We start from the raw sequence: 11905 nt of genomic DNA, 5'->3' as shown, positions 1-11905 counted from the left end.
ATTCTTCCAATGGAAAACAGATGAAGGTACAGAAATAGTATCTTGTTGAAACAGGGCAAAAATAGTTCTGTTATTCTTATAAGTAGAAGAAAAACACGCTTTACCAACAGTGGTGTCAGTTATATTTAACAAGGCCTTATATTCATCAATAACATTATTTCTAAAGAGTTCACATATTTCATTATTTACAGCATCAAACACAATATCATACTCTTTAGAAGTTACGAGGTTTGAACTCGCTGTAACTGAGCAAACATCCATTTTTGTTAAATAGCTGACTCACCAGAAGTATTTTAATGTCGAACCTTTTAAGATAAAATAAAGAGCTATTTTTGTGAAGAAGTATTGATTATTCCAGATGAATAATTTATGGGGAAAAAAAATTATGTTTGTATATAAGTGCCCATGAAAGAAGTGCTTGTTTGTGAAATGCAGAAAGTTTTACTGGTATTTTCTCTACATTATAATTACAGAGGAAGAGGAAATTAAGACCCCCTACACTGGAGAAAATGTAATTTGGGAAAGTATTCCAGATGGAGGATGGATTTTTTTAGGTACGACTGTAACCTATTTATTTTGAATGTATTATTTAGAGTTGTGAAATCTAGAAAATTCAACCCTCCTTTTCATAACAATTCATCACCACTGATTTTCTTAAGTAATGATTTTTCCATAAGAAATTGAATAACATTCAGTCAATAGATTTTATAGTTTGGTTGTCTAAATGCAAGGAGAGTGCAGACTAAGTGAGCCGTGATATTCCCTCCACTTTAGATAACAATACCCCTCCCCTAAGGATCAGATCTCTTTGAAGCCATAAATTAAGGAGTTTTTTGGTTTTATCAACTAAGGGAGCAAAAAACACCTGGGATGAACCAGGGCAGATTTCCCCGTCTGGCAAACCTCAGCAGAAAATATTTAGCTGTTCCGGCAACCAGCACTCCCAGCGAGAGGATTTTCTCTCTCGCTGGGAATACCATTACGAGAAAGCGGGCAAGCCTTCATCCGGCTCATGTTGATGCCCTTGTTTTCCTACATGTCAACCAAGAAAAAACCCCAACAACTCTTAGCGAAGAGAATATTGACAGCGAGTGAACTTTATTTACCCCCTCCGGCCCCCCTGCCACCTCTTTTTATTGTTTTTACATGCCATCTAAAAGATGTGCGTTTCCTTTTGAATGTTGGTTTCCCAGCAACTTATTATTTATCATAAACTATCCCGATGTTTTGTTGTTTCACTTGTTGCTGTTCTGTGTAAATGCCGTATTTTTCCGTGAAAACGGGTAATAAAGCCTGTACGTTACTCCAAAGCTTTGCGTCTTGCGTTGCTATGACGTCACAACGACTAGTCAACTCGACATCGACTTGACTTTTATCATGTTGACGTTGACTAGAAAATATCTTAAATCGTTCAATCTGCTGAGTCAGCAGAGCTTCCTGCCGCGCATCGGACGGAGGAGAAGCAGGTGGTTTCGTTGAATTCAGCTGTAACCAAACGGGATCCGTTCATAACAAGTTTGGCTTGTGATGTTCCAAAAGCACCATGTAGTCAGTGTGATAATTTGACTCCTATAGTAACTATCCAGAGATCATCAGCATCAGCCAGTGTTTAGAAAAAAAAAAGTCAGACCCGACTTCGTGCAACAAACTTTTCCCCGCTGCTCACGAAGAATCTCCATAATAGACTTAGTAAAAGCAGGAGAAGGGGAGTGTGTGTGTGTGTGTGTGTGTGTGCGTGCCATGAAAATAGCTAATAAAGCCTCCAAGTAGATGTGAAGGGTTTTTGCGCTTACGTCACTATGACGTCACCGCGACTAGTCGACATCGACTCGACTATTATCATGATGTAGTCGACCTTAAAAAATATGTAGTCGTTCAACCCCTACTATCAACATTGGTGAGCCCTGTGGCACAGGCCCAAATTTGGATGGAACCAGCTCCAAATTTGAAAGACCAAGAGCCATAAGTGGTTGGGACTGCAGCTGGCGTAGTTTTTCTCCTGATGCCAGAATGTCGGGATCTGGAAGTGGTCCTACAAACATCAGTGACAGAATAATAATAATAATAATAATAATAGGTTTTGACAAAGGAAACATAGGTACAAAAAATAAACCAAAAGTTATACCTGTGTAAGCTCTGTAAAGTGTGGAGTGCAGATATCTTTTTCCCATAGTATTGGGTTTCCTCACCACCACTTCGCTGACAGGTTCAGGATGTATACCCTTACAAGAAATACACAGAAAGATATGTCAATCTAAAGAATAATAAAGGGATGGCTGAGCAATTTGTTAGGACATAATGGGACTGATTTGGTACCGTTTAGATCAGGGATGTCAAACTCCAGTCCTCAATGGCCGGTGTCCTACAACTTTTAGATGTGCCTCTGCTGCACCACACCTGAACAGAATAATTAGGTCATTAGCAAGGCTCTGGAGAACTGATCTACACATGGAGGAGGTAATTAAGCCATTTCATTCCAGCGTTTTGTACCTGTGGCACATCTAAAAACTGCAGGACAGCAGCCCTTGAGACTGGAGTTTGACACCTGTAGTTTAGATTTTTACCCAACTTGCAAATAAAACTAATTGACAGTAGTTGAGCCTGTATTTTTTTTTTCCACTGCCTACAAAAAAGACATTTTCCAAACAAATTATAAAAGAAATTATATTTGACACAATTAATATTGAGATTACAACTAATTTTATATGACACTTATAAAATACAAGTGGGAAAGGAACCTAAATGGCTGCACGACTCAATCAAAGGAGGAATAAATTGTGTACATAACTATATCACTATTATTTTAAGATCATATATATGACAGTATATGTAATTTAGTGTATGTGGTATATTTAGTATATGGTAGGATATCACAAACCATAGGATAATGTGTTCCACTCTTTTTTTTCTTACCTGTGTTCTTAGTCTGTGCCATCTTTGTAAATCAATTGTGCAGGAGGAACAGTTGGCAGCTGGAGTTGGGAGTAGTGTGCAGGCTGGTAAAAAAGTGCAACTACATGATTACAAAAACCTTTACCAGCTGCACAGCTACAGGAATGTAACAAGGTAGCCTTTCACGGTTGGATTTTACAGTGAGGATGAAGCTTTGAGGCAGAGTCAGGTGGAAAACAGCAGTGGTTTACTCTTCACACAGAATCAACAACACTTCACAGGTGAAACTGCAGTCTTAACTAGTCCATCTGTGATGGACCAAACCACCTTTAATTCACAGGGGAATCTCAATTCATTAATATCCACTTATTTAATTAAAATACCTTTTACTAAATACAAACATTTCCATTTACTTTTTATAAATATTTTATGTTTTATCATTACACCATATGAAACACCACAAAACCCATAAACAATTCCCCCCCACACTTTTCAATGGCCTCTCCCGGAGACTATATATGGTGTCTGGACCCCCGGGCAGTATTTGTCCAAACACCCTGGAGAGGACACAGAAAAGACAGGTGAGTCACTCTACATTAGCATTAGCATTCCACATCTAACAGATTATGCACAAACATTTGCTGAGTTTTACCTACCAGTAGCTCATTGCTCTGAGTAACAATTATCCTCCCTTCACAGGCAACCACCTCACTCGTCAATGAGGAGCAGTTGTGCAAAGCCCAGAACAAAAGGCTACATGCTAATCTCTAAAAATACTCAATAAATACAATTGAAACTTCTTGTGTGCAAATTGTTATTGATGTGCAAATCTATGCTTAAAGTGCAGTGCTAAATAAAGTGCTTGTTAATAAAGTGCAAAAAGTACTTTAAAAATGCTATACACTGATTTCAGTAAAATAGTCCCAGTAATGAAGATCTCTTCATTACAAGGAATAATCCAATAATTCAGCCTTTTCTTTTCCAACACCCAGTGATATCTAAAATAGACAAGTGTTTTAGCAACACATATATACATCAATACGTATAGCATGTTTAGCTTTAAACAAGCAATAGATTCTAGTTTGAAGGTAAGTTTCAACAACAGCAGACAAAAAACACAGACTAATGTTGCAACTGCAAGAGAAACAGAAAACAAATAGTAACTACTGAACAGGAAGATGTTAGAATGGACCTTACCAAGCTGCGCCCACAACCGACCCACGTGACCTCAAGGCTCACAAAGCCTCGCAGCGCTTTGTTTCTATGTAAACATGACTCGATTAGTGCATAATTTCTACCGGATTTTCACAATATATCAACTACTACAATGGACAGAGGAACTAACAAGTTCATGTCATCATCTGGGAGGAGGTTACTGGTTTCTCAGTCACAAGCTGGTTGCAAACCTGAGGCCAGCAGATGTCAGTCAGTTATGGAAGATCTGAAATTTGGTTTGATGACTTCAATATGAGAAGCTACAGACTGATAGGAGGAACCAAAGAGCTCTGTAAAGGTAAAGGCAAATCTTCTGAAGTTGGGATATAATTAATTTAATTTCACATAATTACCACGGTAGAAGCAATTAAAATTTTATGAAATATATTTGTTCTATTTGATGTTTGTGTGGCCTATGTGGATCTGGTGGCTTCTCTTAGTGTAGCAATGAATGACAAGGAGCTCAAGCTGGCATCAGTTGTTTTCTTCAATTCTCCATCTGCATTTCACACAATGGGCATCGAGGTAAAGTCAGTCTCTGGCATAAAACAGGCTCCTCCGGTGATCTTCATGGCTCTGAGGATTACCGATAATACAGTAACCACAATAAAATAATTGAAAATTACAGTGATCGCATAGTGGATTTTGTTTACATTAAAGGAACAACCAGTGAGTGTCCTTTTCAAAAAAAGTAAAGCAATTAATTAAAATGCTCTAAAAAATAAAATGCTGACATTCTATTTATTGGATGCCATTTTTATATTTTAGTCTATATAAACTTGCATCTTGGAACAATGCAAAAACATAAATGAACCATATTTTTATTTAAAACTGTAAATATAAAACTCTGCCTTATATTAACCATCTGCTACAAGATATTTAGTAAAACATACCTGCATTTCACACAATGGGCATTGAGGTAAAGTTAGTCTCTGGCATTAAACAGGCTCCTGCAAGGAGGAGCCATAATGTTACCGTGTGGGAAATTCCCGCCACACTTTCTCATGAACTAATTGTAGCAGGATGAAGTCTGCCCCAAGATTGAGGGCACCTAAATTAGCTCAGTGGGTGTGAGTATAAAGGCAGACTCTCACCTGTTTCTTCATGTCTGCATTTGGTCACACTTCAGTGGGAAGGTCGCTTGGTTACCTTGCAGTGGTCACAACTCAAAAGTCTGAAATCAGTAAGTAATGTTTCTCCTTCTGTACAAGACCGTGATTTTAGTTGGTTAATTCAAATTGTTTAAATTTAGAAGCTGCCTGAAGTCTCTTGTTGATATTGGGATGCGGGTGTAATTTACCCTCCCCAGTTCATCTTGGCAACGTAAAACGGAACGTACTGGCAAGCGGATCCTCCTGCTGTTGGGCCGGAAGGACTCTGGTTGAGGTGGAGTCATCCAGCTCTGACATAGCGGCTGCAGCTCGCTGGAAGCCCTGTTGCTTTGTTTTTGCATTATCCTATTGTTCTGTGTGGCCTCCGGCTTTGCTGCATTTAACGGCTGTGGTTTTTTAGATTACTTGATTAAAACATTGATTTTAATGACTGGATACATCGGAGGTTAGAGGTAACCTCATTTTAGCACCCCATGTCTAAATTGTAGTGTCTTTCTTTCTTTTTTGTATTTGCTTTGTTTAACCCTCCCTTTTGTCTCCAGGCTGAGAGCTGAAGGCGGTGGGGGGGCTTCCAGAGGAACTGGACCTGTGTGCTGTGCGAGTGACCGGTGTTGGGATTTCTTCACGATCGAGTGTCTGTTCATAAGAGCTTGGGGTGATTTATTTTGACTTATTAATCTGTTTTAGGAACCAGTTCCCACATTTGGACTGCCCTCCCCCTGCTGGTAGGCCCCAGTACTGTGCACTTCCCTTCCTATTGTGGTTCTTTGAATTTTACTGTTTTTTTAAAAATGGAACAACAAAATGAATTTTGTGGTGGAATGAAGTCTCGTTCTCATTGGTTACGTACCTTACCTATTTCCTTGGGCGCAATTCCCAAGGTGGTGCTGTGACACCCTCTGGTTACCCTGCTTTGAAGGGCAGTGTAACAGCTTCATACCCTCGTGCTGCCACATAAACATTTCTAAAACACAACAAAAACGATATAATAGCAGAACTAGCGTAACCTGGATTAAACATGTTTCAATAATATGCAAAAACAAAAACTATAAGCATATTTTATAGAATGCATAAATATTTCTTTATCACAGAGCAGAGACAAGTTACCTCGTCGGTGATCCTCATGGCTCTGAGGATTACCCATAAGACTCCACTCTTTCTAGGGTGAATGCAATACACAGTTTTACCAGCAGACAATGCATTTTAGCAGGATTTAACCTGAACCATTTCAACTATGTTACATTTGTTGTTAATGACGTATACTCAAAAACGAACGAGATAATTATTCCAACCTTTAGAAACAACAGCGGCTGTAATGCGCCACAGCAAAGGTAAAATAACCCGAACAGGTCAACTCAAAACCACTCGTACCTTTTTACTCTCTCTTTGTAGTTTAAGCACACCTGTTACCGTGGCAACCGCCTGCGCCCCGCAAGAGGAGCAAAGATTACGTTAAAAACATAACATTCAGTCCGTTACGATATGGATATCAAGTTTCCAGGCTTGATATTTATTTCTCGATTATTAATCAGCTCTTCCCTGAACACAGCGATGGTTGATTGACTAGCTGTACTTGGTGCTAGAGTTGCTAACACGAGTAACAGTTTAGTCCAAAGCCTTTTCTGCTCAAATAAAATCTTTAGTGTATGTCAGATACAGTACACATTGCATATTGATCTGTTTAGCTAATGTAAGACTGTGTAGCAGACAGGCTTCAAGGTGTAGGCTGTATCAGTACTGCCATTATGGTGTATTTGTTTGTGAGACGGCCAAGCACGTGACCATGTAGAATGGGCATCAGCCAATGAAAAGCGGCCCCTCTGGTAAGGTCCATAAGCTCTGAGTCCAGAAGTCGTATGTTAAAGTTCTTCAGCTGTCAAATATGAACAGGAACTTGAACTGACGAACAAGAGTCAACCGGCTTTCTGACTGTCTCAAACCTGCAGCTTGTGTGGTTTTTTCTTCACAGATCTGAAGCATCTAGCTCTGACAACTACCTGTCCCTCGACAATATCTGACACTACAGGCATGCAGAAGTAAAGCATAGTTTCAACATCAAGCGTCATCTAGTATCTCATAACTAAGTACTAGCATGATATTTTTCACAAACTGTACTGGCAAATACATTTCAGAATGTCAAAATATAATTGAAAAGTTTAAACTACGTCTGTCTCCAATATTCCACGTAATTTAGCAATCTAGGTTTGGCTTCATTACGATGTTTGTGTAGTTCATATCTTGTAGCTAGCGGTTAGCTCGCTAAGCTACGTCTTTTCTTACCTTGATAGCTGTGGATATATTCTTCGTGAAAGAACTTGTTTCCTTTCACACATTTGCTGGTGGGCGAATTCGCCGCTGCGTTTTAATCCGCATCAGCAAAAGAAAGTGCTGGCAAATTAAGTAAGGCTGGTGAAAAGGAGGAGGAGAGTTTTTCAGAGTACTTGAATTACAGTCACCAAAACAGGAAGTGCCGCAGCCCTTTCAGATGCAGCTTCCGGTTGTCGTGATAAAGGTCTATTCTCTTGTTGATAGGTATTTTTGTGTACCAAAAATACAAAGAAAGAACCACAGACAACGTTTGAGTTTTCAACCAAGCTTTTGCAAAAGGAGAAGACACAGCGAACTGTTCCTCTGAACAGCTCACCATGTGTTCTGAAACTGCAGTAGAACTTGCCTTTTATTAACACAAAAGAAAGGGGGCTGGTGCTGATAAGATTAGGAGCCCCCAGGAACTAACGCAAACAAAAGCAGTTTCACGACTAAGGAATCTCTAAGTAGGGGGGCCCAGAATATAAACAAACACAGGTTTACGACTAAGGAAACTCTCAGAAGACCATCTTCAAAGAACATGTTTTAAGGCTTAAAAGGAAGTCATCTCTGTCTCACACACATGTTCACACTTAAGCAATAGATGACCCTAGTAACACTACTAATGTAACAATGATAATAAAATTATTCTAACAAATGTCTTATCAGTGCCCACCTGAAAAGTCATCTGGTAGCATCATTCTGCACCACATGGCTCCAGACTTCCCTTCTCTTCCTTTGATGCTGCATAGTCTTTCGAATATGTGTTTTGTGCCCACACTCAGTCAACTTATGCATCTTCAGTCTCTGCAAGTGTCACTGGAAATGTCTTATGAAATAGAGGCCAGAACAAGAGATCATATATAAGAATAAGAATTATTTTCTGTATTCCAGCTAACAGAATGCTTGTGGACAGAATTAGTTTAAATTTAAGACCACATTGTTGTGCCACTGTTCAGGTGTACTTTTGAAGTGGACATGTTAAGTGCAATATGAAATATAAAATATGATTTAAAATAATAAATTTTTGTGTTTATTTGATTCCTATTCAAGACACTTTGATAAGAATGACTATATATTTAATATAGGAGGGTATAGACTATTGTCTATATACTTTGTTTACATTTTTGGTTGGTGGTGTGGCTCGTGATTTTTTCAATGAAAACAATGTACCTTGGCTCAAAAAAGGTTGAAAAACACTGGTCTAAAGAGGTCAAAAAACTGTGTGGCTAAACTCCAACTGTCCAACTAACTCTCCCTAGCCACACCCTAAAATTCATCAAGTGCAGGAGAATTTGTCAAAGCCTCCACAGGAGTTGATCCTCGCTGTGTTTCCCAACACGAGGTGTGTTTAACAAGCTTCCACCAACTTCACTAAACTTCAACTTGACTCAGACCAGACAGGTAACAGGTGCAATACTCACTGAAGGTTTGCCAGATGCATTCCAGGCAGCGCTGCATGGAGTCCTGACAGCCAAACAGTTTAAGACAGCCGTCAGAGACACCATGAGCTGTGGAGGGTGCACCTGAGAGAGACTACATGGGCCACCTTCTGTCAAAATTTAATCGGAGTTTGATGGATGAGTGATTAATGACCCGTGACTATCCATCCATCCATCCATTTTCTGTTCACCCTTGTCCCTAATGGGGTCGGGAGGGTTGCTGGTGCCTATCTCCAGCTACGTTCCGGGCGAGAGGAGGGGTACACCCTGGACAGGTCGCCAGTCTGTCGCAGGGCAACACAGAGACATACAGGACAAACAACCATGCACACACACACTCACACCTAGGGAGAATTTAGAGAAACCAATTGACCTGACAGTCATGTTATTGGACTGTGGGAGGAAGCCGGAGTACCCGGAGAGAACCCACGCATGCACAGGGAGAACATGCAAACTCCATGCAGAAAGACCCCGGCCGGGAATCGAACCCAGGACCTTCTTGCTGCAAGGCAACAGTGCTACCAACTGCGCCACTGTGCAGCCCGACCCGTGACTAATTGATATTAATTTCCGGTCACATGATGCCCCTCCCCCCATCCGGTCACATGATGCCCCTCCCCCCATCCGGTCACATGATGCTCCTCCCCCCATCCGGTCACATGATGCCCCTCCCCCCATCCGGTCATATGACCCCCAGGATGTCTCATGACCTCAGCGTGCTTAGCACGTGTTACAATATATTCCCGCTAATTTCAATTCAACCAATAGAAACAGAGACAGAGGGGTTTGACCTTTACTGTTTCTGCTATAAGTAATGCTGGAAAAATCAAGCACTCTACTTGTAAGAGTTGTTCAAGAACTTTACAATGAATGGAACTAAACGAGTTCATCCTGCTGCTGAGAAAAATGGACCTACCTCCTCTGCATCAGCTGATACGGATTCGAAGTTACCTAGCCCTAAGACATTCGCTAAGATGATGAAGTCAACACCGCTAACGAACAAATACTTGCTTGCTGAAGAAGAACGTGCTGTTGTATATGAGATCCCAATAGCAGTGAAACCGGATTTGGGCCCAGTGTTGGATAAACCTGTAAGCTCACCTTCGTCACCTGATGCATCTGCCTCAAAAACTGTGGATAAAAGAGAAATAGTGACAGGCGGAACGTCTCTTCTATGCGAGACCCCGATATCCATCTATGACAACTCCGGGCCTAGAGCGGATGCCCCAAAGAAATCGAAATTTTATCTGTGCCGCGTGCAGAGCCCAGTACTTGGATCCCTCAAGGCAGACTGGTCTTTAAAACCTCATGGTCTATGGGGGTCATGGGGTTATGTTTTCCGTTATGAGACCGGAGAGCTTTACCTGTACCAGCTGGACGAGGATGAGGAGCTTTCACCGATATCGGATACATGCAGCCTCACCTATAATGACTGGGCAGTGCTAAGGCTCGCAATTCCTCGCGCCAATGAAGATATGGAATTGGTCTTAGAGCGAAATACAAGAGAAGATGAACCTGACCCTCGATCTGCAAAGAAAACCAGAAGACAGTGTTTCCCGACTGATGCTGAAATTGGAAAGGGACAAATTCTCTTCAGCGCAGTGTGGGAATCGAAAACTACAGAATCTGGGCGCTGGTCCTTAAGGGCGAGCAGACGGAGGGGCGAGAGCCTGAATTCCCCAGACCTGTTTGTGTTGGAGGCTTTCAATTTGGACTGTGGTGTATTCAGAACCATGCTGGCTCTCCCATTTGAGGCCTGGTCTGAGAAAATGACGGAAGTCGGGGATCGGATTTCAGAACTGTTCCGAAAATCTCGCTGCTGGCTCGATATTTTGTCAGTGAAGAAAACTCTGACATTTCCTGTCCTGCCATCCTCTTCTGGCCCGACCCTCTTCTGAGGACCCGCCCCCTCCCCCCCCCCTACCCTATATAATGAGAGCGCTGCGGGGACTTCTGACACCAGACCTTTAGAATGGAAGAAGTAAGGAGCTATGGACTATGGGGATCAAACTGGGGTGAGCCCAGTTATTCTACAGAGACCCTCTTCACTCCTCCGTCTCCTGGAAGCTACAACATGGGTCCATATTATCCGCTTTCTCCTGTTTTATACTCTTCCTCATCAGCATCATCTCCGGCACTCTCTCCTACAAAATTTCTGATACCGAGTACTCTAGCTGAAGAGGGTATCCCTCCGACAGCAGCAGCAGCAGAGTACTCTGGGGAACCTGCTTCCATCTACTCCCAACCCCCAGCACCGGCAGCAGAGAATTCTGGAGAGCATGCAACCGGCTACTCTGAACCTCCACCTTCTCCAATTCAACAAGAAGATGAAATTGATGGATGGATACCGAGCACGCTGATTGGTGGTGTAAAAACAGCCTTACTACATCTATTCAGTTTAATCTGTGCCAAATATGTCAAGGAAACCTGCTACGGGTGCAAAACAGATCACCCGAGCCAGCGACAGCATCAGTGCCTGGAAATACCGGAGGAAGAATATTACCAACTCCACTTTCATCGCATCACACAGCGACTCCTGACTCCACGATTCATACCGGCTGTCCAGAAACTGCTGAAACAGCGCCACATACAGGTTGAGGATGCAAAAGTGAAGATGATTGCAGAAACAGTTTTACACGAACTGAAATCGGCATTCGGAATCCAGACTGCAATTAACGACATGTATCAAAGCATGTCCACTGATGAAAAACTCAACCAGCTTCGTTCTGTTTCAGAGTGTTACACTCTGAATGAAAAGTAATCTCTCTTCTGTTCTGACTTGTATTTTTCTAGTTCTATAGATTTAGTTTAAGTATTATCCTTTTCTTCATCTTATCTAGCATGTTTAAGTATTTAATTCGTACATCTATTATCCTTTTTTTTCATCTTATTTAGCATGTTTAAGTATTTTATTCACTATCCTTTACCTGTGTTTTA

At 41.3% G+C, this 11905-nt stretch overlaps 1 long non-coding RNA gene across 1 annotated transcript; it reads right to left on the bottom strand.

The window, feature by feature from the left end:
* Positions 1 to 1891: 1891 nt before the first annotated feature.
* LOC114151391 (uncharacterized) lies at positions 1892 to 2357 on the bottom strand. Its single transcript, XR_003596932.1, has 3 exons — positions 2317 to 2357; positions 2126 to 2222; positions 1892 to 2032 (listed from the first exon to the last, which is right to left on the bottom strand). It is a non-coding gene; the product is annotated as an uncharacterized LOC114151391 (long non-coding RNA).
* Positions 2358 to 11905: the final 9548 nt, after the last annotated feature.

This window comes from Xiphophorus couchianus, chromosome 9, assembly GCF_001444195.1.
Source record: "Xiphophorus couchianus chromosome 9, X_couchianus-1.0, whole genome shotgun sequence".
In the NCBI taxonomy this organism is placed as follows: Eukaryota; Metazoa; Chordata; class Actinopteri; order Cyprinodontiformes; family Poeciliidae; genus Xiphophorus; species Xiphophorus couchianus.
Note: the sequence above shows the minus strand (reverse complement) of the source record. Positions and strands in the feature narration are given on the sequence as shown.